Raw genomic sequence first — 27,788 nt, forward strand, 5'->3', positions numbered from 1 at the left:
TGTGGAGGTGTGCTTGAGGTGAACTTGCAGCAGGTTCAATATTATCTCCTTCCTCTGGCACCACAGATTAGAAGAGAAAATACTCTTTTACCTGAGTCCTTTTTACAGCACTCCTTTCTGATCTTCCCTTAATTCTCCAGGGAGCGTAACGGTTTTCCTCTGGACTGATCTTGTCTTACGCAAACATTTACTGAGGGGCTAAAGAGGGTTTAACCCTGTTCTCCCTCACATTGGCGTGAGATGTGCTGTCCTGTGTTCCTCTATTAGCAGTTTGTACACATGTGCCCTTTGCCTCAGCTCCTCCAAAGCAAGATAGAAACTGAAGTATTGAGCTGTGGTCCACGAGTGTTTTTATGTTATGTTTGTTCCTTGCTGTGACACAACACAGGGAGAAAGAGCTGGGTCTTCACCCTCAAGGGTGTTTCTCTCCCTGCCTATACCTTCCAATTCTGTGACTAGAGAGCTGCAGGATAGCTCAGGATGTAAAAAAAACAGACCTGAACCTTAGCACAAAGATGCCTTAGAAAGCAAATTTGCAACTCAGCTGCTGAAAAAATTTCCCTCTAAGCTCTCAATCCCTGTCAGTGGCTTTTACATGTGCATCCCAGGGGCAAGACTGCACTGCAGGCATTTTATGTTCTTCTGTTGCATTATGTGAATTGCAGTAATGCTTTGCTGTTATTTCTTTGGCTTGCTGTTTTTTGGAAAGTGTTTGGAGATAGGCCTTAAACTTTTGGTTGTTATTGAATGGGGGCCTAAAATGATGTTCAGTGGATCTATTGCCAGACTGTTTGCTGTCACTGGGAATGGACTTGAGGACCAATCCGCTTCCATCTAATTCCTTGTTCCTATGCAGCTGAGTGTAGTGTCCTCTGAATGACAGAAAGATATAGCAAAGCGGTTCTTTCCTAGGCAAGCAGAGATTTTCCAGCTTTGTTAGGATTCCTCAGGAGAATTAAGTCTGTTACAGGTGACTAGAGAAATATTGATTATGTTGGTCATATTCTAAAGTTAGTGTTTGTCATGGTTTAACCTCAGTCGGCAACAGAGTACCACACAGCCACTCGCTCACTCCCCCCCAACCCCCGGTGGGATGGGGAGAGAGAATTGGAAGAGTAGAAGTGAGAAAAACTTGTGGGTTGAGATAAAAACAGTTTAATAATTGAAATAAAATAATAATAACAATAATAATAATGTAATAATAATAATAATGCACAAAGCAAGTGATGCACAGTACAATTGCTCACCACCCGCCGACCGATGCCCAGCCAGTCCCCGAGCAGCGGCCCCCCCGGCCAGCTTTCCCCAGTTTATGTACTGAGCATGACGTCACATGGTATGGAATGTCCCTTTGGCCAGTTTGGGTCAGCTGTCCTGGCTGTGCCCCCTCCCAGCTTCTTGTGCACCTCCAGCCTTCTCAGTCGGTAGAGCAGGGGAAGCTGAAAAGTCCTTGACTGGTGTAAGCATTACCTAGCAACAACTAAAACATCAGTGCGTTATCAACTTTGTTCTCATCCTAAATCCAGAACACAGCACTGTACCAGCTACTAGGAAGGAAATTAACTCTATCCCCGCCAAAACCAGGACAGTGTTTTAAGAGATTTTTCATAACATTTAAATGATATTATTACTCCTTTTCCAGAGCACCTAATTGCACTATACATCATCTGACTGCATGGAAAAAATATGCTGAAATCTGGAAATGGATGAAAATAAGTGCTTGGGTTAGTCCCACAGCATAATATTTTGTTCTAGAAAAAAATAGAATATCTTTAATTCTTTACACCATAGGAGAAGGGGAAAAGCTGGATTCTATGTATATCCATTATAATTCTGCCCCGGTGACTTTCAGCACATTGCTTTGTTGTGTTAGGTGCTCACGTTCAAATATGGAAATGATGCTTTAGGAAGTAGCTCTTTTTAATAAAATGCATAGAAGTTATGAAGAAAACAGGCTGATGATCACTGTAAGGTGAGAGATGGAGGCAGAATAATCAGTTCAGAAGTAATGTTAAGGTATTCTGTGGGTTACAATTGGGTTCTGGGTCATAGGCAGACTGTCTGCTATACATATTTGAATAGGCATTGCAAGTTGCATTCTTCTTGTTGACTGCATTAGGATCCCAGGGCCTGACAGCACTGAACAAATTAGCCAGATATCTTGGATATGTCTGTCTCAACTCTGTTCGCAGACCACCAAGTATATCCCACTTTTCAGAAGCTAGTAGAAACCAGAGCCACACTATAAATGTAGGTACTGTGCTTTATAATTTAATTAAGAATAGTTTTTGATACTCAGCTGCAGCTGAGTATCAGGTGATTTCTTCAGACTGATTGTTTTGGTTGTGTAAAGAACAAGAGACACGATGTACACTTTTGCTGGTCCAAACCAGATACAAGCACCTCTAATGGTTACTCTGTAGAAAAGAAATGTGTGTGAGGAAAAGGGCCTTCTGAGCCTTATTGAAATGAAAGGAGAAAATAGATATTTAAAAGGCTTTCTCAGCTTGTCATGATGGGTTCCAAGCATGGCATTGAGGTAAAAGGCACATCCTGTAACTACCTTTCAGAGGCAATGTGGCAAATGTTAATGACGTCTCCTAACTTGATAACTGCAGAAGAACGGGTGTATGACATTAATTTTCCTTCCTGCTGAGGCACACGATATAATGCGCAGAATCCCCTATTGCTTTCTTGGGGAAAGTGACCTCTTGATGACAGCAAGAATGACCTAACTCAACACGAGAGTTTAGGATACCTGACATAATGAAATGGGCCATACTGGACACATTTTCCCTCAAAGCTTGTTGAATATAATCTGTTCCATCTGCCTGTTGAAACCCTGATGCTCTGATATTTTCAGTAAGAACAGCTCATGTGCAAGCTGTCTATCAAGAAATATTCATGGAAAATAATTGGATACACCAGTTTTGAAACATGAGTCTAAGAACTGCAGACTAATTGTGTCAGTATTCAAGCATAAGAAGAGACAAAATTCAATGAATAAATGATTCATCATTAATTACTGCCATTTCACGGGCACTCAGAGTATGATAGGCACGTGCAAACCTTGCCCAAAGATCATCTAAGAAAAAAAGAATGTGTTCCTGATGACTGCATGAATATTAGGTGCAGTCATCATCAGCAACATAATAGAAATATCTTTTTTTGTGAGAAGTTTGTTATTAGACTGTTTTTTCAAGCTAAATCGCTCAGTTACTCTCTGAAGTCAATCATCTCTCTTGCCTCACCCAACCTAACTTGGTTTCTTCTAATGCACCCACCTGTTCTTCCAACGTCTGTCTTGAGACATTTCTGCAATTCTATGAGGAGTTCATGCCTTCAGAAGCAGTGCAGCGTAGCTCAATACATGTGCTAATTTTTTATGGATGTGGCAGAAGAAAAGGATTTTGCAGAATTATGGGATAGTAGGGTTGTGCATCCAACATTACAAAACATTTATATAGTTATTTTTTAAATAAAATTATCAGAACATTATTTGTAGCTTTGTAGAGATTAATTTATTTACAATTTTGTGATTGATTGAAATATTCATGCCATTAATAAATCTTCTGCTCTTGAGGTGTCTGCATTCATGTAAAGTGTGTTCAAGGCCCTTCCATGATAAGGGGTGCAAGCTTACAGAACTAAAACATGGCAAATTCCAATATTTCAATAGCTTTAATGATACTGTCATTTAAACAAGATGAACAACTACATGCACTACAACTTTGTACCACTCTGTAGCATTTAATTTTGTTGGTGGTGATTACAACAGACAGTGCATGCACTGATGCCATGTGTAGCAGCTGTCACACAATATCATTGGGAACAAATTTTCCTTTGACTGTAGAACATGAACTGCAGCTAAAGAAAAAGTGGAGCTGAGAATCTGGGAAAATACAAACTGTCATGAATTTGGACCCTTTCTGGCAGCCAAAGGAATAGTGCACCTGTTGGTATCTGGTGACAGAAATGCACAAATTTTAATTCAAACTGAAATTGCTTCCTGGTTGTACTATATACAGACGATTTACAGCTTTATAATCTATTATGGCACTCCCTAGAAAATTTCAGTAAAGAAGTAGAACTTGTTGTGTTATGGACTATGGTGAAAACAGCTGGTTTTTCTACATTTCAAATCCTTATCTTTGAGTTCAATTATACAATTTAGATATGAAGAACAAATGGAGGCACTGTATAAAATCTTTGTTGAGACAGCTAAACTGGACTGTAAAAAACACTATGGGAGAAGATGGTATGGTTAAAGAACTACAAGTCTTCATGGGAGTGAATTTTAACAGGTATGAAAGACTGTTGGACTGTATAAAACTGAGGTCATATCTGCCGCTGCAGAACTCAGTCAAGGTGCCTATCTCTATGGCCCACTGGGATCACCATACAGCACAGTAATAGCCCAAAGGCTTATCTGAGCCTCAGTGGAGTCACATAAGTTTTGATCTTATATGTGGAAGGAAACCTTGCTCTGGAATCTGAACATATGGAAATTTAAGATAGTTAACATTAAGATACTGATTTCTAAACACTGACAATATTTAAACCATCACAGTTGCCTATAAATGTATCTGAAATTCTGAAGTGCCAGTAACCGACATGTTTAGGGAATGTCATGTCATAACAGTAATAGTAGGTCCTATAGAGAGTGATCTTCAAGTTCTCCCTTATTAGTTTGTTGGTCACTGAGCCAAACTCTCCATCTACTAAATTTGAAGAATGCCTTTTAACAAAGAGGAATCAGCATGTAGAGCATATTCTTGTCTTCTCTCTTGAATGACTGGGAGATCTCATTGATCTATCACTTGCATAAATCAGAAGAGTTAGAAGGGTAATAATATGTAACTTTGTACCTTCTTTCTGAATTCAGAAAATCATCTTGTGATGATTACTGGTCTGTATCTGGCTATTAAGTGGACCTTCCCCACCCCCCTTTTTTTTTAAATTTTTTTTAATTCCTTCTGGATTACTGGGCACCTGGTTGGTCTGATAGTATTAAGACTATGGAGGCAATCAATCTGGACCCTTCTGAGTAGGGCTGAGAGAAGACACTTGAGCATCTTGACTTTGCATCTCTATCTCTTTTCTTGGCTCATAACAAAATGAAGCCATCAGTCCTTGGGTCTGCTAAGAATATTTATATTCTCACTGGTTACACTGGTGAATAGCAAGGCAAAAAGATGTAAACCTCCTGTGTGTAGGAAATAGTGGTCTTTCTCATATTTGTGGTTGTATGAGGCTTTTAGAAACTGCAGCTAATCACAGATAGATTGTGTCTGTTGTAGTTGCTTGAGGTTTTCCCAGGATACGAAGCAAAAGCAAGGGTTTCAGCCTGTACTTTAAATACTGTAAAGTTTTGAGAATACTGAACAGATGCTCTTTCTTTGAGGTATCAAAAAAACTCTATAAATCAAAACAAAGCAATCTTACAGTTATTGAAAATGGGAACTTCTAAGTGGTAAAATTTAAATACTGGTGAAAGCCCTCACATTTGCAAGAAAATACTTCAAATTCTTTGAAGAACAGACCATATGTGTGTTCTTACACATCTACTATCACCTATTGATAGGGTAACTGTTATTTTCAAGATAGTTTTTCCAAAAACAAATTGCTTGAAGATGCAGACTGAAATTTCCTCAGAATTGCAGAAGTGAGGTATGTGCTGAAGACTTCACTAAATACAGTATCTTCATACAGTGGTCTTCGTGAAAACCTAAAATAACTTTTGTCATTTGTTAAATTCAGTAGTCTTTTTTTATTTACTTGCTTTCTTAAAATATATTTAAGAATACAAACCCCACAATTCCCATGATATATTTTCATGATATATTTTTATTTCTTTTTATTATTGCCAAGACTATTTTACAAGAGAGCTATTAAGGCAGGCAGCTGGACAATGAATAAAGGCTATAAAGATTGGGTCTGACAGAAAAAATATCGCCCTAAACCTAAGGGATTTGTTATTTCAGTTATTAATACTTATTGTAGTTTGTTACAAGAAGCTGCAAAGATATGGATTGCTGAATAACATGAAAAGTTATTATAAATGTTTTCAATGAGTGACAAATTTGAGACGCTCTAAGCATAAGGTTACCTGTCTAGTTCAAGTGGATGTTTTACCATTCGGGGTGCCTTTGGTTACATCTGGCTGTATATCCTAAAAGTGTTAAGTGACACAAGAAATTTTAATACAGGCAGTGCTTTTAAATTCCCTGAAGCAAGAAAAACTGATAACTTTTTAAGATTATCTTCTCTTCAAAAAGGGACCTTTAAATATTTTCTGAAATAGTGTAATTTATTACCTGTTTCATGAACATATGTAGGGCTGCCTCCTTACTAGAAAGCTTTAAAACTCTTTTAAAGTAGTCGAAATTTGCCTGTGAGAGAACTAATTTCTACATTGCTAGAATGCAGACATTTCAGGAGTGGAACCTGCCATATTTTTATAATTCACAACAACTAAAGCAAGGACTTAGGAGGAAAAGATAACACGTTCTCTTGGGATGGAAAAGAAAATTTCTGAAGCAATGGGAGAGGAGCTGTTGCAAAATTTGGCCAAATTACTTGTTAAATAGAGCACCTAATAGCATAGCTTTATAGCATCAAAAGTGATGTATAAAATGAGCTACCTGTTGAAAGAGGATATACAGTGATATTTCTGAGGTTTAGAGAGATTTTTAATAAAAACAAAAGCATAAGAGGAAACTTGGGTTGTTAAAGGTCTAAGGTAACTGAGCATCCTGTAGGTACATGACTGCTGCAATTAATAAATTTTCAAGTCAGTGAACTGGCAGCAGAGTTACAGATCTATCAAAAGCTTAGAAAGGAAAGACGGACAAAATGTTTTTGTGTTCTTTAATATTTGGGTGTTTTGTTCACAGCATAGATTTTATTTCGGTTTCACTGTGTTAATAGTACTATAAAGCTTTTTTGTTGCCAAAAAAAAGAAATTGCCACAGTGAAATGAGATACGTGCTGCTGTGGGTATTGGGAATGTCTGTGTCAGTTAAAGGCATTTTCTCCATTGCAGTAACAGGAAAACAGGCCTTCGATAACATGCATAGTCAACAGGTCTGTTTCCCAAGGGATATATTTTGTCACTAGATACCTAGTTTGTTACAATGGCGTATGCCATGCCCATGGTCATCCCGACGTTTAGACAGTACTTGGGAGTAGCAGGAACAGTAGACCAAGACTTGGCTGTGTTCATATCCCTTTTCTGTATCCTCACAACCAGGGGGTATTAAAGGAAAGGTCTGCTGCACATCTTCCTGAAGCAGGCCTGATACCTGGAAGTGCCAGAACTTTTCTTGCCCACAGCTAAAAATCCTTCTTGTGCGGTAGAGAGAAACCCACCATCTCAGCCCACCAGGCACTTGGTTTGCTGCTGGTAACAGGTTGCTCTGGATGCGCTGAACAGTGAAAACCACTGTTTTCATTTGGCAGTCTTTATCAGTTATTCCCATGGGCCGTCTCATCCTGTTATTCTCACTGCTTGTCCCTTCCTTCCTCCTGCTCTTTCCCTTCCCTCTTTGTCCTCCTTCCCAACTCTTTAACTTTCTCCTCCTAACTTTTCTCTTTCCTCCTGACTGGCATACCAAAGGCTGTTGTTATGCCAGTAGCTCTTTTGTATGCTGTATATGTTCTCCGTGGTTTTTGTTTTGATCTTTTTTTGAATCAAGGGTCGACAGGGCAAATAGTGTGTCCAAAGTATATGGTAAAATGGTACAGCCCTGTAGAAGTTACCAAATTGTAAATAATCACATGAATAATTATTCGTCTATTTCTTGTCTAAAGGTCAGAAAGCTGTGATTCATTGTGAATGCACAAGACGTCTCTCTGGATACTGATATTGTTGGTGTACAAGGTATTCTAAAAGCCACAGCCACAAATTAAATAAGAACTATAATAAGAAACCATATGAAAACAGGGTGACAGTAACACAGTTATTGCGGTAGTCTTTGTTGTCTCATTGGTGTCCATATCAGAGGAGCGTAGGGTGAGAAATGAAACTGGTTATATATAGTGAGGGAAACTTTATCTCAAGCATTTCCAAGTATAGGTCCATGTCTGTGGCATGTGCAGTGGAACAGGTAGGCATACAGGGTGGTATTTTTCTGCCCTACTTTAAGGGTTCAAATGCTATGTATTTGTGATGGTGTTAGTTATCATAAGCTGCCTCATAGACAGCATGGAAAGATGAAGGCAGCTTCAGAAGCTGATATATTTGACTTATCTTAAATATTTGCAACGGGATGAGATAAGCAGCATTCTGATAGGGCTGGTTTCTCCCCAGTGACAATAAGCAAAGCCTGGATGGCTACCTTGTATTCTATTATCTAACTGTTAGACACAAAAATTTAGGTGATACTGCTGTCATTTGTGATTACCTGATTTATATGCACTTTTTGGAGAACAGCCAAAATAATCAGGCCTAGGGCTAGTGGAACATTTTGAAGGTTTGTTTTTTCCCCCATACGGTCTCGCTCCACACAAACTGCTTCAGAGCACAATGAAAATAAGGGCAATGAGGTCTACATGGAACAATCAACTGAGTGCCTTTCGGCGCTAACAGATGTTCAGTAGTGACTCTGATTTTGATTTGCTTGGGATGCACTCCCCTGCTTTCTACAGCTGTCTGCCCAACCCCACTGCTATATAACAGAGTACCTATAATAAGGGTAGCAGAAAGGACTGTGTTTCTGGGTCTCAGTCACCTCTAGGGCACAATCATGCCATATTGATAAAATTTGGATAAATATGCATTGTACTTATATTTTATCTCTGTATTGGTGTAACCATAGCACAAACACGTTATCTAGCAGAGAAGCAGGGTGGTCTAGTGCAGTGGTCTCCAAAGTAGGGTTTGCACACCTCAGTGAGTGTGCAAGACAATCCATTGGGGTGCAGGAAGAATTTTTTTTTGGTAGTGTTAATAAAATAAAGAAAATAAATTTAACAGTAGTGTTTATTTCATCTTTATCTTACCTTTTTAAAATTTTTGTTTCTGGGTATGTTTATAATAATATTATTATTAATATGGTATTATTAATAGTAATAGCTACAGTATATTATTTTTAATAATACAGTAGTACATGTATATAGTTTATAAATAAATATATATTGGGGTGTGTGCTTGAAAATTTTTTACTGGTAAGGGTGCACAATCAAAAAAGCTCGGAGACCACTGGTCTAGTGGATATGATAATACTGAAACTTTGACAGCAAGATTTGCTGGAGGAAGTCTGTCAGAGCCCTTCATTGTGGTTTTGATGGTTTCATGAAACTAAAGGCTTTTGCTCTGCTGATCTCATCTGATGCAGAAATTGGCTCCTGTTTATTTGAGGAAAATGCTACCTTGTGCAGTGTATTCTCAAAGCCATAGACCTGTCACCATTTAGTGGAAAACACAATACGGCCTCTAATGGAGCCTAGAGAGAGCAGAAGGTAGGCATGTTAAAGTAGAGGTTTTAAAATATATTTAGAAAGCATTATTCATGAGGAAACAGATCTTGCTTAGGAGCCCCTGTTATGAAGTTTTAAAAGTAACAACATAGTCATCTTATTAGCAGGGTTGCCTGTGGGACAGACAAAATTGATCGGGAGGCTACCTATGCCTCCATCACTTTGGACAGGCAGTTGGGCTTGGATCCAAGTGTGTGTTTTGCCAATAGATTTTATCCTTTTCTTAACAAAGCAAAACCACATACCTATAATGCTTTGTGGATTTCAGCTGTATAAAACCTGATATTTCACCTTTTTTTACCAGATTAAGAGCTGTCATAAATTATTCATTTTTAGTTTCAAGTTTGGGGACTAGACCTGGTCGTGCTGGAATCAAATAGTCTAGTAAAGGCCCATAGGAAGTGTTGTGTGTAGTTCTGATCAAGTTTCAGAAGATGTCAAGGCAGATCAGTGAAACATCTTGAAGAAAGAAGAGGAACAGCACAGTCGTGGTGTAAAGTGTGGCAAGTTGACCCTGAACTATTTGTGAGTCTGCCTGTGTAGGAGGAATTGTCCTGTTTAGCCAGCAGCAGAACCCATCAGTCCCAGTTTCCTACTGGAATAACTGTCAAGACCATGTTACATCAATTTCCTCTCTTCTAGTGTAGGAAGAGGCTACACTTTCAGTAACAAGGGAGATTGTACCTTCATACAATTTTTCCAATCTAGTCATAAAATTTTTAGAGCAGTTTGGGATCTTTGAATGTGGTTTGCAGGACTGATTTTTAGTTCTTCTGAGCACCTGAATTTTCAAATTGAGTCTGTGGGAGTGGTAGGACTAAGCATGTCCAAAAATCAGTTCCCAGAGGTCCTTTAAGTGTCAGTCATTACTCTTTTTTTTTTTCCTTTGGAGTTTCTTTTTTTGAAGACTAGTTATAACAGGACTGCTTTTCTGATGAGCGGTGATTCTGTTTCATCAATAATCAACTATTTAAAGCTGCAAGATGTTGATGTGACCCAGTAGCCTTTTTCCCAGAATGAGGAACACTATTCTTGGGTTGTACCTGGAAACCGAGAACATCTAGTAATCTTTCCTAAGTTTACTGCTGAAAATCTTCTAGCTCTGCCTTCAGATCTGTCCAAGTTTCTTAATTGTGCTTTTCAAGACTTGAATGATGATATTCCTCTGGGAGGGTTGCAAGCTCTCCAGCAAGTATTTCCATTTTCATAATTTCATCATTTAGAAGATGTAACTTTAGGTAAAGACACATGAACAAATTATGAGAGGACACAAATTTAGTGCATCATTTATAATACTACAGTAACAACCTGGACAGATGCTGCTGCCCTAAATGTGATGTAACTTGTTTCTGGAGCATGTACGTGAGTATCTGCTAAAAAGCAGTGTCAAATATTCTTTACATTCATGTACCAGCATATCTGATTGTAATTTTTCCGTGTCCTAATTCCTTAGATAACCAACTGATGTGTACAGTCCAAGCCTGAACTTTTCCTATGAGACTGTTTTTTCACACTGCTCTAACTCCTTTGGTTTTAGTGTCATGATGGCTTGGTTTTCATTCTAATGTTTGCCTGGTGCAGTTGTGGTCTTGAAGTGAGAAACAGTCATGCTCCTTCTGCTTCTGTACTAGAGAGCACTGATAGCATACATGTGAGAATCTGTAGCATAGATAACATCAAAAAAATGGGGAACACAAACTATGAGGTAGAAAGAATCTTAAAAATGCATAAAATACACATTAAAACAAGGAGTAGCAAATGCTGTTGCTGCTTTTCTGAGTTCTGTTGGAGGGTATTTAGGAAGCACACTTGGTTGAAGTGTTTATGGTTTTGGTTTGCAAGTGTGCTCAGGGATCTCACATTTCATGTTAACAAAGTTAATCCAGGTGTGAAGTGTACTGCTTATAAAGAAGAGAGAGAAGATAGGGTTAATGTCATCTGGGAAGGGAAGTTCATCGTAACTTGCCAGTTTTGTTCTCCCAGTCTGTTCTGAGCCACTTAGAAATCATCCAAAACCAAGAAAGGTCTCCGTGCTTATGTTCTTAAAACCTTCATGAGTCAATCAAACTGCTTGTTTTCTTGGGTTGCTTCATAAGACTGCAATCTTGTCTTTTTTTATCTTAATTCCATGAGATAGTTTTAGTTCTCTTGTACTCTTAAAAATGCCCAAAGGTTTCAATCAAATTTGGGATCCTCACACATCACTTACTGTATTGATAAACAGAGATTGTCCCTGCCCCAAGACTTCATAGTATATGGAAACAGGATGTGAATTATTATAAGTGATGGCTGGACCAGAGACTGTAAATGATAATGAATGTAGAGGAATATAAATTACTCTCTGTTTATTTCAGTTGTTTCATTTTAGTTAATATATAGCTAGATAATCCTTTCTACTGAGCAGATTGGCATTGATAATCAACAGATTATTTCACAGGGGTTGTAACAAAAATGAATATTGAGAAGGTCCTCCAAAGGGAACAGGGAGAAAATCTGATGGATTTTTCAGACATACTATCTTGCCTTGTGGAGAAGGAAAAATGATAATAAAAAATTGACTGAAATATTTCTTTGTAGAGGGGGCTTTTCAAAATGAGCAACAGAGTTTGAATGTCTTGCTGGAGTTGAGACACTGTTATTAAAAAATATTCAATGCCCTTTTTCAGAAGATACAGACTTTCACTGTCTTATTTTGACTAGAACCTGACTGGTGAAAATGGTGTCATATTCTGCACTCATTGCTGAAGCCTCAGGATGACCTGAATCACAGCATGGGCCTTGCAGTTGAAATCTGTAGAGAAACTCTAGTTCAGATAGATTTTGTGCTGCATTATAAAACAAAATTTGACATAGGACATATGGTTTTCTATAGAAAATTTTAAAAATTTATTACTAAAAAATAGTTTCTTGTCATCAAGCTCTGTAAGGAAATCACAAGTAAATAAAGGAGAAAGAATTGTCCTGTTTGTTCAAGTTCCACTAGCAGAGAAGTTACAAAAGTAAGATTTGAAATAAAACAAAATTGTTGTGCCATAGAGCTTTGTCAAAGTATTACATTGGTTAATACTATCACCACATCAAGAAATGGCTCTGAAAATAAATCACTGGAAAATCTGTTTCTTAGACTATGTTGACTGTGGAGCTTTTTTCTTATTTTATAATAATGCATGCCTCCAAAATTTGAGGTTTTCATAGCCCAAAAATAAATGAATGCTCAAAAAGTGGTTTGCAACAGTAAAAAGGTGACTCTGATTATACATTGCAATTACATTTTGTCTTCATGGAAATGAGTATGTAAAGGCTAAAGTGTTCTGTACAAACTGATGTTAAGTAGGATTCTGTATAACTTCTGAATTTCTAAGTAGGAGAGTGCCAGTGATGAAGGGACTGTTTGTCCTCAGCAGTTGGTCCCCTAATTCCCTGCTGTTACTTCAGAAGTCTGTGGGTCTCTGGTGTGGCTTTCTTAACTTCTTGCTAACTTAGTGCTCTGCCTGACATGACCTGGTGAGAAGGACAATGTCGTATTGCATGCTCAGTGTGGGCTGAACTCCTCCATTCACACTGAGCCTGAACTCGTCTTGGTGAGTAAATTACTGGAGCAATCCCACTGTTTTTGTTGAAATTCAGAAAGGTGTCATTGGCTGAAAGTGGCTTTGTAATCCTGCTCTACCGCTTTGAATAATGATCTTCTGTTCCTTACTAGAGCAAAACAGTAATTATGCATTTATAATGTGGGCTTTTTCATGTAAAACCACTGAGATAGTGTTTCACAGAACTGTACTGGCAGGTTCCTAGAGAAGATTTAAAGAATGGGCAGGAAGGAAGATTGATTATATCTGGGGAAAAATAATCCCAAATACCTTCAACAGGAAGAAGACTGATGGAAATCAATAATGTTGAAAAACAGACCTATGGGCAATAATAGACAATTAGATATAAGATTGTCGTGAAATATGGCAGCAAAAAGTCAAAGCAGCTTAGAACTGCAGCACATTTAGAGGCATCACAGCTAGAACAGAAGGTGATAATGCCCCTTTTTGACAGCTGCTAACACTACAACTAGAAAAAATGCTGCAGTACTGGGCACTTCAGAATTAGAAAGTTGCTAAAAAAAATCAGGAAAGGGCCATGGATAGTAACCACTGTGGTGAAGAACCTGAAACTATTACCTTGGGAAGGAAGAGTAAAGACTGGCAGGGGAGACACCATGATCAGGCAGGTGGTTTTCCTAGGGCGAGGCTCATCCCCTGCACTCCAGGTGTGCTGACCCCTGCGATTTCCCCAAATGCGGGAAACTTGACTGCATAATTTGTGGTAGTGGGGGACTGCATTCATGCTTTTACTTTATCTTTTTTTTAGAATGCAATCTGGCTGCTGTCGTTAAAAACAACAAAAAATATTTTTACAAATATATTAATGACAAGAAGAGAGCCAAGGAAAATCTCCATCCTTTATTGGATGCGGGGGGGGGAACATTGTCACCGAGGATGAGGAAAAGGCTGAGGTACTCAATGCCTTCTTTGCCTCAGTCTTTAACAGGCAGACCAGTTATCCTCAGGGTATTCAGCCCCCCGAGCTGGAAGACAGGGTCGGCGAGCAGGATGACCCCCCCATTATCCAAGAGGAAGCAGTTAATGACCTGCTACGCCACCTGGATGCTCACAAGTCTATGGGGCCAGATGGGATCCACCCGAGAGTGCTGAGGGAGCTGGCGGAGGAGCTCGCCAAGCCGCTCTCCATCATTTATCAGCAGTCCTGGTTAACGGGGGAGGTCCCGTATGACTGGAGGCTTGCCAATGTGACGCCCATCCACAAGAAGGGCCAGAAGGAGGATCCGGGGAACTACAGGCCTGTCAGCCTGACCTCGGTGCCGGGGAAGATTATGGAGCAGTTCATCTTGAGGGCGCTCACAAGGCATGAGCGGGACAACCAGGGGATGAGGCCCAGCCAGCACGGGTTCATGAAAGGCAGGTCCTGCTTGACCAACCTGATCTCCTTCTATGACCAGGTGACCCGCCTAGTGGATGAGGGAAAGGCTGTGGATGTGGTCTACCTGGACTTCAGCAAGGCCTTTGACACTGTCTCCCACAGCATTCTCCTCGAGAAGCTGGCGGCTCACGGCTTAGACAGGTGTACTCTGCGCTGGGTCAAAAACTGGCTGGACGGCCGGGCCCAGAGAGTTGTGGTGAATGGAGTTCAATCCAGTTGGCGGCCGATCACGAGCGGTGTTCCCCAGGGCTCAGTACTGGGGCCGGTCTTGTTTAATATCTTTATTGATGATCTGGATGAGGGGATGGAGTGCACCCTCAGTAAGTTTGCAGACGACACCAAGTTGGGCGGGAGTGTTGATCTGCTCGAGGGTAGGAAGGCTCTGCAGAGGGACCTGGACAGGCTGGATCGATGGGCCGAGGCCAACTGTATGAGGTTCAACAAGGCCAAGTGCCGGGTCCTGCACTTTGGCCACAACAACCCCATGCAGCGCTACGGGCTTGGGGAAGAGTGGCTGGAAAGCTGCCTGTCGGAAAAGGACCTGGGGGTGTTGGTCGACAGCCGGCTGAACATGAGCCGGCAGTGTGCCCAGGCGGCCAAGAAGGCCAATGGCATCCTGGCCTGTATCAGAAATAGTGTGGCCAGCAGGAGTAGGGAAGTGATCGTGCCCCTGTACTCGGCACTGGTGAGGCCGCACCTCGAATCCTGTGTTCAGTTTTGGGCCCCTCACTACAAGAAGGATGTTGAGGTGCTGGAGCGTGTCCAGAGAAGGGCAACGAGGCTGGTGAGGGGTCTAGAGCACAAGTCTTATGAGGAGCGGCTGAGGGAACTGGGACTGTTTAGCCTGGAGAAAAGGAGGTTCAGGGGAGACCTCATTGCTCTCTACAACTACCTGAAAGGAGGTTGTAGAGAGGTGGGTGTCGGTCTCTTCTCCCAAGTAACAAGCGATAGGATGAGAGGAAATGGCCTCAAGTTGCGCCAGGGGAGGTTTAGATTGGACATGAGGAAAAATTTCTTTCCTGAAAGAGTGGTGAAACATTGGAACAGGCTGGCCAGGGAAGTGGTGGAGTCACCGTCCCTGGAAGTATTTAAAAGATGAGTAGATGAGGCGCTTAGGGACGTGGTTTAGTGGGCATGGTGGTGTTGGGTCGACGGTTGGACTCGATGATCTTAGAGGTCTTCTCCAACCTTAATGATTCTATGATTCTATGATTCTATGACTGAAAATTATTTTTGATTAATGCAACTTGAAAAATGGGAATGTGTTTTATTTGTGATGGTGGCGGTTGTTGAAAAATATAGCTTTATAGATACTGAAAAAATTGTTGATATAACAAAATTTTTATTTTGATAATGACACATATGGTATTATTACCTTAACAGAAATTACATTAATACATGGTATTTTTATTTGTTATGTTACCATTTCATATTTTGTCCAATGGTTTTATATTATCAGAAGAAGGGCAGAATTCAGCAGCTGAAGGAAAGGCAGTTAGTAATGTGTAGGTACTTTTGGGGAGGTCATTTTGCCTCCAGCTACAGCTCCCGAAAGGCATGGGTCTCCTGTTGCTCCTGTGCCACACCTGTCAGGGCAGAGTCAGTACCTCAGGTGCTGCTGGGCCCACAGGAGACTAGGCACTTCCAACACCTAAAACAGTTCTGGATGTCCATATTTGGGTGACTGAATTCTACGTAAAGCATTTAAATAAAATAATTTCAATTTCTTCATATTGTTTTCTTTCCTAATTTCTGTTCTTAAAGAAGATGGCAAAAAACCCTTTTCTAAAGAGCTGAAATTGTCTCTTTTTCTGGTCAAAATCCAGCAAAATTATGTAAAGATACAAAAAGTAAGAAAGGAAAAGAATGAAATATACAATCAAAAGATATTAGCTAGGATGTCTAAGAATCAAGGAGGATCTCGATGACTGCTAGGACAGCTTTCAAGACCGCCTATGTTTTCAGAGTATCAACCTATATGTTAGCTGCTCAGCTGTCACATAGAAGAAATACTGGAATTAAATGACTGTTATATGTTTCACTTGATTCTGTTATGATCAGCTCAGAGCATGCCAGTCAAAGCAGACTTCAAAGGTGGTCTTACTGCTGCTTTAAGGTGACCAGGGAATCCTTAAATCGACCTGAGGCAGGGATCTCCCACTGCTGAGCATGCACAGACATATAATTCTAGATATGGAAGGAGTTTTGAGCTCTCTAGAGTGTGTCTATGCACTTACAGGACTGGGTGTATAAGTTCAAGAGAACTGTTTTGGTTGTTCTTGAGGCTATTAAATGCCTAAAATCTGTATATTTCAAACTAAGATGATGTAAGATAGTCTGGATCCTGCTCTAAGTGACAGAAAAGATGAGGCTAGCCACCTCGTCTACAGTTGCCCTTGCCTTTTCACCTGTGATAAATCTGGAATATTGTTCACTGATTCTTCAACAAGCATTTCTGGATGACTGGAAGCGGCCGCCCTAGTGGTATTAGTATATCTGTAATAGCCTAATGTGTTGGAGGTGAGGAGATCATAACAGTGTTACCAGGACCTTAGTGATAAAGACAGGAATCAAGAAAAGGATTTTGTGTACATGGAGACCAGATGAAATACTTGTTTGAGACACAACCATTTGGAGTTATTGTTATGCAGCATACTTGTCATATTTAGATACCTCTTTCCTTTCCCTCTTTCCCCCTACCCCACAATGCCAGGTAAGATTGTCAATTTAAGAACATCAGTTTTATGGAAAAGCCCTCCAAAAAACCTGGATAGCGTCAATGAGGAAAAAAGTGTTCTGAGAAAGGAATGAATCACTGAGAAACAAATTGTTCTCTTTCTCTTTCTCTCTGCGTATGCATCTTATGTACACTTAAATTCTCTATGTGAGTGTACCCTTGAATGTTTGGTCCTCTTTTCTTTAGGGGGAATTAAGGTTGATGTTGATTCTTTTTTTAGTGCCTAAAGTAAAGATAATAAATGAACATTAGCAGCATATAAATTTGTTTTCTTTAAAGTCTTGAGGCAAAATGATTATAATAGAAATTATTTGGACTAAATAGCAATCTGAACTGTGCACTTCAGACCAAAGGAGTGATATCTATTAAATATCTTTAACAGAGCAATATTCCTCCAGCCTAGCAAATCTTTCCATGGATGAAGACTGGGGAAGAGGGATAAAAAATGATGAAAATTGAAATTCTTTACAGATTTTGCTACATGAAATGCCATTAATGCAAGGGAGAAATATTTAAATAGATTTAACAATAAAAAAAGCATCAAGATGTCTGATAAATTGTACAAGGTGCACAACTGAAATGTAAAAATGCAATGGGTATTGTACCAAAATGCATTGTTACTCTATTAAAAATGTTTTCATGTACATGACAAGTGGAAAAGCACTTGTTTTGTTATGTTTTTATGTTTTGTAATGTGCAACATGAGCTTTTTATATAATCAGTATATATCAGTCTGTACAATATCAAAGGATGAATATTATTTAGGATGATTTTTGTTTACTTTCATTCACAGTCTTTTCATATCACTTTATGTAACTACACTAGACTTTAGAGATCTGCAATACAGCATACAATTATTTAAGGTGCTGGTAGATCACTCAGCATCATCAACTCCCATTGACATCATCTCAGCTTCAAGAAGCTTCTCAGCTTCAAGAAGAGCTGTAAAATGCCATATGTCCCCAGTCAGAATCACTGCAATGAGCAAGGCTAGGAAGCTGTTGAGCAGGTGTTTTTGGAAGTTTCCACCTCTCTTTTAATCCTCTTCCAAACAAACAAGCAAAAGTGTATTTGTTTAATAAATTCCCAATTTCTATGTCTTTCATACTTTTTGTGGTTGAACAAATACTCTCGTATGGCAGGCATGTTTGTAGGACCTATACAAATACAGTCGTCTCCTGCATGTGCACACTTGTGGCTCTTGAACAGCACTTAAGCAACTCTTGTGGTTCTGCAGAATGAGTAGAACAGTATTAATGAGTTAAAACAGGAATCTGGAATGGGGAGAACGTGTCAGGCAACCTGACTATTTGATCTCTCTTCCTAAATCTAACTTAACAGTTTTCACTTGATGAAATGATCAAAGCTGTTTTCTGCAGTGCTGACATCATTTTGATCAGGTTAATAATCTGGGATATAAAAGATTCATAGTACATGTCCTCAGACCCCCAAATGTGATTGCTTAAGCTTAACTGTCAAATTCCACAGAAATGTTACCTTTCTCTCTGTGTGTTTGTGCATATAAGCACATACACATGGTACAGGCACTTGCAGATATTGTGAGTGTGTGGATATTGGAAGACCATTCTTCAAAAATACTAACCAGGACTTCAACTTGGACTTTTAATTCCGGTATGATGAATTTAAAGAGTTTTTCAAGTCAGACAAAGTACTGAGAAAATCTGTCTGGTTTATAAATGGTTTATATGCTTGCTGTTGTATTTTGCATCTCAATATGAGCCTCTTGCAGATGAATCCTAACTGCTTTCTCAGCTAGTTCTGCAGAAACAAGAGTGAAGACTATGCCACAGAACTGTGATATTACTCTACAGATGTTTTGTCATATGAAAAAGACTGCACGTGGAGGTAGGATGAGGAAAAGAGAATCCTGAGGTCTAACCTTCATCACCTTACTTAGCCAAGGTGAAAGGCTAATTTGTTCAGGTGGCCTATGAAGTCTGGGAATGATTCGGTGTCTTCTGGAAGGTGATTCAGTATGGAGAGTCTAACCTCCTTGTTAGAAGCCTTACACTGGTATGTAAACTCAGACATTATGGAAGATCTACAGTGTATAACTGGAAGGACTATAGCCTGCTTAACTCATTCAGTGCATAATCTGGTGAAAACTTGTTAAAAGGGCCACATGCATCATTTGGCCAGAAACAGAGAAGAGATGTATTTCCCGTGTACAAAAGTAAAAATTTGAGAGTGGGGGCGCAGGGCTTGTTGGGTGGGAAGCTGTTCAGGTTTATAGGTAATGGAAAGGATAATGAAGTGGTAAAATAAAATAAATGCTAGAATGTCCATGTCATACCTATAAACAGTATTGGTCACACAGAAAAGATGGATGCACTCAAGCCACAGGAATTTGAAGACATTTAAATGCACGGCAATACATGAAGAAAAGAGTGTCCAATAAGGTGCTTTGGCTAGGTGGGCTAAAGACATCACTAAGTATAGGGTGTGTGTGTGTTTTTATATATATGTATTTAGTATTAGATATAAGGAAGAAATTCTTCACTATGAGGGTGGTGAGGCACTGGAACAAGTTGCCCAGAGTAGCTGTGAATGCCCCATCCCTGGAATTGTGCAAGGCCAGGTTGGACGGGGCTTTGAGCAACCTGGTCTAGTGGAAGGTGTCCCTGCCCATGGCAGGGGGGTTGGAACTAGATGACGTTTAAGGTCCCTTCCAACCCAAACCATTCTACGATTCTATATAAATAAAGTGTTAATTAGAACAGCAAAGAGCTAATAGACTAGACTAGACTAGACTAGACTAGACTATTTCAGTTGGAAGGGACCTACAACAATCATCTAGTCCAACTGCCTGACCAATTCAGGGCTGACCAAAAGTTAAAGCATGTCATTAAGGGCATTGTCCAAATGCCTCTTAAACACGGACGGGCCTGGGGCCATCGACCACCTCTCTAGGAAGCCTGTTCCAGTGCTTGACCATCCTCTTAGTAAAGAAATGCTTCCCAATGTCCAGTCTAAACCTCCCCTGGCACAGCTTTGAACCTTTCCCACACATCCTATCATTGGATACCAGGGAGAAGAGATCAGCACCTCCCTTTCCACTTCCCCTCCTCAGGAAGCCGTAGAGAGCAATGAGGTCGCCCCCTCAGCCTCCTTTTCTCCAAACTAGCCAAGCCCAAAGTCCTTAGCCGCTCCTCATAGGACATTCCTTCCAGCCCTTTCACCAGCTTTGTTGCCCTCCTCTGGATGCATTCAAGGACCTTCACATCCTTCTTAAATTGTGAGGCCCAGAACTGCACACAGTATTCAGGGGGAGGCCACACCAACGCTGAATACAGCGGGATAATCACCTCTTTTGACCAGCTGGTTATGCCGTATTTAATGCACCCCAGGATACGGTTTGCCCTCTTGGCTGCCAGGGCACACTGCTGACTCATATTGAGCCTGGTGTCAACCAGCACCCCCAGATCCCTTTCTGCAGGGCTGCTCTCCAGCCACTCCTCTCCTAGTTTATACTTGTGCCCAGCGTTAACTCCATCCTAGGTGCAGAATCCGGCATTTCGACTTGTTAAATTTCATCCCATTAATCATTGCCCAATGCTTCAATCTATCTAGATACCCCTGCAAGGCATCCTGTCCCTCAAGAGAGTCAACAGCACCTCCCATATTACCTCTATATGTGTTAGTGAGAGTAATATTGAAACAGTGTATTCAATTTTGACTCCTGCAGTTAAAACAAATGGTTCATAGAAAGAAAAAGTTTAAGAGCTGGAAAGTATATCGTAAGATGGGAGACATAAGAAGCTCACTGAAGAGAAGATCAAGAGGTGATTTGAACTACTCTGTGTGTCTCTTCTCAGGAAGAGAAGATATCCTTTCTAGAACAAAAGATATTGCAATGTTCAATAGCTAAAACTAGTGCTGGACAACTTCAGGGAGAAAAATTTTGTTTACCAGTAGCATTATCTAAGATAAGAAAATTCAGCAAATGATGTAAGATAGTTCTGCTGCCGAATACTGTCAGCCAAGTCTGGAGATTTTTCTAGCTGAATGCTTTAGGGCACTAGTGATGTGGTAGCTGTTGAACAAAAAGATGATCTCTGCACCTGGGAATTCAGAAACAACAGAAAACAAAAGAAAATAGAATTCACCAGTTCAACCTAAAGGTATGGGTTTGAATTAGAAACTTCTGTGTGATGTAGGGTATACTGTGCAGGAGATTATACCACGCATTAGTAATAAGTTCTAGATTTTCTTTAAAATCAATGAATTACAGCTCAGAATATGAACTGAATGAAAAAACTAATATAAACCTTTTCATTTTAGAAAACACCCGACACTGGCTGCTGAAAGAGGAGAATGATCAGACATGAAAGAAAAATGTTCTGATTGTGTAGGCTCTCTAAATAAAGCACACACTGTTAGGGCTTCTTTACTGATTCCTTCTTCACTGAATACAAGCAGAGCTCTGTTGTAACAAGTGGATCATCACTTCCAGAGCTCTTCTATAATCTCTTAAACTGGGGTCATTATACACCTAGCAAAAGAAAAGTGTGTCTGGCTTCTTTCTGCAGCTTCAAAAAAATCTAAAAAAACCCACTCCCTCTTCATTACTGAGGTTTTTGTTTTTCTTGACAAATGCTAAAGCAACAGTTTTTGAAAACTTCTGTTGGGGCTCATTTCTTTTTAGTTCTCATCACCGAATTTTTTAATCTTTTCAGCAAGAGCAGAGTAGAATTGTTGCTCTTAAAATGTTAGCCAGAGTGGGCACTCTCCACTTCACAGGCTGGTGGTTGAAGGCTGTCCTTTGTCTGCCTGATGGGAGATGAAGGTTGAAGTAGCCATGGAATATCAGTGTCTCACTTGTTGCCTATTTTGTAGAAAAAGTGGTAGGCTATTCACTGAACTATGTCACCTTTGAAAGTGACAGCTGTAACTGTATTTTGTAGAAAGCCCTGTTCTGTTAGACTGGAAATGCTTTTATGGTTCGAACCCCTTGAGGGACTTTAATGGGAACCAGAACTCAGGTTTGATTTTAATAGGGCTTTTGTTTGACATAGATGCTGAGCTGTTTAAGCCTGTTGAGGATGAGATAGTCCTAGGCATAAGCAGAAGTGGGGCTCTAGGCAGCAGGGAACTGTAACACCACTAACAATGGCATCTATAGGGTTGAAGTGCCTGCAGAGGTAAGAAGGAAATAAATCTTTTCTCCATGTTTCCTGGTTTAGGTTTAAAAATAAATTCCACTTGAGACACCAAAATGCAGTTTAGATCCTGCCATTATGGTTAGAGTAGGTAAAACACTAGGAGGTAAGTCATAAAGAACACACAGTGGGAATAAGATGCATCAGATGATCAAATAGATGTTTTTTCTTTTTCTCTCTGGATGTGTAAAATTTAATAGGAATTAGGAAATCCATGGAAGAATCTACAAGAAGTCCTGGGAAGAGGCATATTTTAACTGATACGGTGCACAGCTAAGAGTAAGGAGGATGTATTTGACTTTTTCAATGTGATAGAATTACATATGTCCAGTCATTCACAAAACTAGCGCCTAAGTCATGTGGAAAACATCACAGAGGTGAAAATATGATTTTAAAACTCCACTGCTTCTCTTATAGTTTCACCCAGCTAGACACTGAACATTATCAAAAGCATCCAACATTTTTCATTCTGGTACTTGTGTGGGCTTTATTGATCAAATGTGTATGGAAGTAAACACAGTCAGTTAGGGAGGACAATGAATTAGTTACTTGATGTCCCAAGATGCTGATTTCTTCCTGGGATATGCTGATTAACTGCAACCCACTCCCCAGTTACTAGCAAGAATTCAGAATGCTGTTTCCATCCAGAACATCCTCAGTACCCTGCTGGATAGGGCCACAACACGGCGAACCTCTGCACAAAATATCAATGTGACTTGACAAGAAATTAGTAATATAATTGCTTTTTAGTGATTTAATTTATATTCAGGAAAACTGGAGCCATGAAGTTCTGCTTTTATGTGCTGCCAGGTATTAACTGTCCAGGCATGAAAGTATAGCATTTGGCCATGTATTATGTCATCAGAATCCATCTAAAATGTACTAAAATGCAAGGAAAAAAACCCAGAAGTTGGAAAAGGAAGCAATTGAACACTAGAACAGTAGGGACAATGAATATACTTTGAAGATGCTGCTAAACCAGGTTCTCATTGCACTTAATATCTGTGCTCATGGGTGCAATTCATCGTCTTTTGTGACATCACTTCCTATATGAACATTAGTAAAGGGAGAATCAGATTTATTGCGTATATCCCGTGGAGTTCCTGTCCTAGCTCCTCAAATGAAGATCTGCAATGACATGTAGGCCATGTTTACATGTACAGGTTTGGACAGTTGTGCTCCTGTTCCATCTGTGCTCTCAGACAGCTGGGTTAAAGCCAGCAGCACGTTATCATAGTGCTAATCCTAAAATAATAAACCAGGTAATATGGTTCTGTAGTTTTTGGACTGGAACTGGCTTATATCTAGCCAGCTCAGACCTCAAGTGAACAAGTAACAACATCTGCTTTTGTGGATATGCTTGTACAATCACACAGGATTGTGTGCAGCTCTGCGTTCCCAGGATGTACCTATTTGATATTACCTTTGCTTTCTTTCCATCTGTTGTAGAATTTAGGGGGCAAAGGTAGGACTTAAAAAAAGTTGTTCACTGATGTTGTGCTGACAGTAGCTCAGCTAATCCTAAACTTTTTATTTTTATGCATTGTACTTGATGTTAAGAATGGTGCATTTTATCTCAGCAGCAGCTCTTTATCATTCTTTCTTTCTCTTAGTGGAGGAGAAGGAGGAGGAGAGAGATCAATGAGCCCTTGGTTATCTTGGATTGTCAATGATGAGTAGCATATTTCTAGCTCAAATTATTTCTTCTTGGAGATGGCACTTGAATATCTGCACATAAAGACTGCAGATTTTGTTTCTTTTTTCTTTATAAAAATTGCCTGTTGGTAATGTTTCTTCAACTGAGGCTGATAGAATTGGTGATGAATAAAAAGGCAGTTTAATCAAGGCACATAACACAGCTGCTTGCTTTCTTCTTCTATAACATGTGGATACAGACTAGTTTTTCTCAACCAGCTCTAAACTCTGACCTCCTGTGACAAATTATGGCTTTCGGCCTTGGGTCTCTTCCGATCAGCAGGAGCTGTCATGACTGGCCTTGTTGATGACCTTAAACTGGTTCTTAACATGGAAAAAGAGGGTTTTTAAAAGGAGTAAAAGAACAAAAATAAACAGGCAACCAAATAACAGTACAGTGTGTGAGCTGGGTAAACTGACCCATCCATGAAGGTAAACAGGGTCATCCCAGGAGCAGCAAGGTAGAAGAAAACCTCCTGGGTGTTTATTACTTGACCTCCTGTCCCAAACAGAAGGAGGGAATGGGCTAGAGCAGTAAGATGATGCAGTGCTGTGATGCAGGGAGTCGTGACACTTGGCTGGGGCCTGAACCAGGGCTGAGAAGGAAGCGAGATGCACCAGATGTTGGGCTAGAGCAGATTCTCCGGTATCAACTAGAGGAGCCAGTGGCACTGCGGCTCAATACATGAGCTGCAGTCTGATACCTAACACTAGGACAGAGCTGTCCCTCTAAGCCTTGCAGCAGGATGGAGCTCAAGTATGGTGGGAACAGTTTGGAATGTATGGGTTTATTTAGCACTCGACAAGGAAAGAATCTGTGGGACACAGTAAGTAGCTTAATGAGTTTAATCCAGAGTTAGCGAAAGGTGGTTGGTAAACTTGAAATGCTTGATAGTATAGCAGCCAGCAAATAGCATTTGCTAAATTAGGTATTTATGTTTTGGTGAATGTCATCTTTCTTAAGCAAATTATTTGACACATGCTTTTCTCAAACCTTGTTCTCAGTACAATGCAGAATAAGTTGTTTATTTGTCTAGATGTAGCCTATACTGGTCGACATCAACCTGTGCCTGACATACAGCAAACCATACTACTTGCTGCCAGTGGGGGTTTCTGGCAGAACCAGAACCTTTTAAAAATACAGAGCTTGCAGGCAGCAAGGCAAGGAGCAAATAATGAGGCTGTTGGCTAGCTGACCAGCTAATTCTGGAATAGCTCTTTCAGAACCAGAACAAGTTCCCTCAACACTAAACTGAATAAAAATTGCACTTATGCCTTACAATAAGCAAGAGCTAGGCAGAATGATTTCAAAATATATGATAATGAACTTGAGATGGCCAGAGAAGGGTGAATAGGATGGGGAAAGGTTAGGCCAGCTTATAAATGAAGACAGATTAAAGGAATTTAGATAATTTAATTTAGAGAGAACAGTAGAATGAGATCACAGAAATAGTTAAAAACCACGATGGGTTCAGCTGAGACAGGAAAACTCTTCTCCTTGGTCTAAGCTTATAGTAAAAGAACTAGTGGACATTCAGTGAAACTGTTTTGTAGTAAATTTAGCATAAATACTTTTGAAAAATGTTTGTCTTTGAATGAAATACCTAATGAGTGAAATTAATTTCCATGAGAAAATTTAGTCAAATAATTTTAATAGGATTCCAATGGAAAGGGAATGGATCTGTGAAGAACTATAGCAAAGGCAGTTAAACCAAGATTAGCTGTAGAATAGTTAGGCAAAACTGGGTGGCAGGGCAAAGCAAATGTTCTGCCTTCTGAATTATGATGGTTATGCATAAGAAAAATAAATCTTTAATAAAATCAGATGATTGGTCATGCTCAGTATTTTCCTTTCTTCTAAAATGGAATGCATATTCCCAGGTGTTGGCAGAATAGTTAATAAGAGTGTTTTTTTTCTCTTTCTCTCTCTGTAGTTAAATGCAAATACACACAGTATGGCCTTGGAATTTCATAATTTTCCAGTGTGAACTGGACTAAAGATTTCATTCCAGAGGCAAGAAGGGTCAATAAAACTACAGAGGGACTCAGAAGCCCACCCCACACATGATCACAGTTAGTGTGAGTGCCCTGATAGTCAGAGACCTGCTGCACTGGGTTGCCAACTTTAAATACATTATTAATTTTTTGTGAAATATACACAATGCAAGATCTGGGATGGTTTTCTTCAGATATAAAAAAAATGGTTTTAGGCACGCGAATATGCCAGAATACCATCAGAACTGGGATCCATCTAGAAATGCAAAGAATGTGCATTTCCAGGTGTTGAAAGGTTTCGAGTAATGACAGAGCTATGAGCAGCAGAAGCAAAACTGGAAAGAAAGGTCACTACTAATTTCAAATTAGTATTTCAAACTTCACAAGAAAATGGTCTCTGAGTAAGGAAAGTAAAAGTGCTCTGAGTTCATATTTTCTGGTTTGAATTACACTGCATTTGAGACAGAGGTAATAAAGTAAATTGACAAATGGCAGTCTTTTAGCCTCATCTTTGCAATAGCGATCAACTGACTGCTGTTATAGAATTTATAAATAATATATAAGAAATAATTAATCTAGTCAAAAGCAAAGATGTGAAATATCTGCAGCAAACCTTTACAGGTAAGGAAGGAATCCTGTTCAAATGATCTTGTTATTTTACAATAATGTTCCCCAAATTGCAGATCCTTTAAGAAACACAAATTAAAGGATATCTTTAACGTTTATGATGCGTGATTGTACTATAGAAGAAGTATCCTTTTTACAAAGATGGACCAGATTTCTAGGGTGTTTAGTAATTTCTCAGTACCTTTATATTCTTTGGTAGGTGAGACTGATCGATAACATGTAGGATAGGGCCTCTGTGATTGGAGTTGCAATTCTAATATCAATTCTCACCATGGAGCCCAAATTAGCCCAATTTTCAGATGCAGAAACCCTATGAGCTGAACTACTGTTCACATTGGTCTTTTTGTAACACTTTTTACATTGGTTTTACTGGACAAAAAGTTCAGCCAGGCACAAGCAGTTTATTGAAGTGTTGGGCCCAATATGTCTGTTAAAGTTTAGTTTGTATGCAGACATTGACTGTGTCTCTACTGGGACTTTAAGAGTGTTGAAGAGCTGGGCATCTGCTTGCCATTTGTGCCCTGCAAATGATGTGCTGTATGGCTATATTTTTACTAGGTATGTTTTTTTCCCTTCTACAACTGAGCAATTTGGATAATCTTTTTCCCTAAACTTTTTTTCTCTCCTTGTGTAGAAACATATTCAAAGAGGATGTTTCATTGATTTTATTTATTTATGATGTTTCAGTGTTATCCCCCTTGTTAAGATAACCTCATTGTTGGTTCTACAAGCCTGTAGTAGGTACCTCGAATTATCATACAAATGAAACAACACTGCTGGGTTTGACAGAAGCCTTCACAATGCAAGTAGGGAGATTTTTTTTTCCCTTGCAGAAAATTAATTTTGAGATCTATATGAAAACTTTTCCATAAAATTGAGTTATTAATTTTAAATATGATTTTTCCCTGATGTTATTTTTTTGAATTTATAACATTCACTGAAAATTCATTTTTTAACTGGGCTTGAAGGGGATTCAAACCCACACTCCTTAGCTCTGTTATTTCTGATATTATTGCACAGTTGGAGCTAGGAGGAGGCAGTAGATACATATTTCATGTGTTTTCTGTCATAGCTTGAGAAAATCT

The 27,788-nt window shown here is 39.6% G+C and overlaps 1 protein-coding gene and 1 non-coding gene across 6 annotated transcripts in view; both read left to right on the plus strand.

Moving 5' to 3' along the window:
* GRM8 (glutamate metabotropic receptor 8) overlaps positions 1 to 27,788 on the plus strand; it is a 388,670-nt gene that overhangs the window by 97,477 nt on the left and 263,405 nt on the right. The window lies entirely within an intron of this gene.
* On the plus strand, positions 13,668 to 13,826 carry LOC143155981 (U1 spliceosomal RNA). The gene has a single exon (XR_012994535.1). It is a non-coding gene; the product is annotated as a U1 spliceosomal RNA (small nuclear RNA).

This window comes from Aptenodytes patagonicus, chromosome 1 (assembly GCF_965638725.1).
Source record: "Aptenodytes patagonicus chromosome 1, bAptPat1.pri.cur, whole genome shotgun sequence".
In the NCBI taxonomy this organism is placed as follows: Eukaryota; Metazoa; Chordata; class Aves; order Sphenisciformes; family Spheniscidae; genus Aptenodytes; species Aptenodytes patagonicus.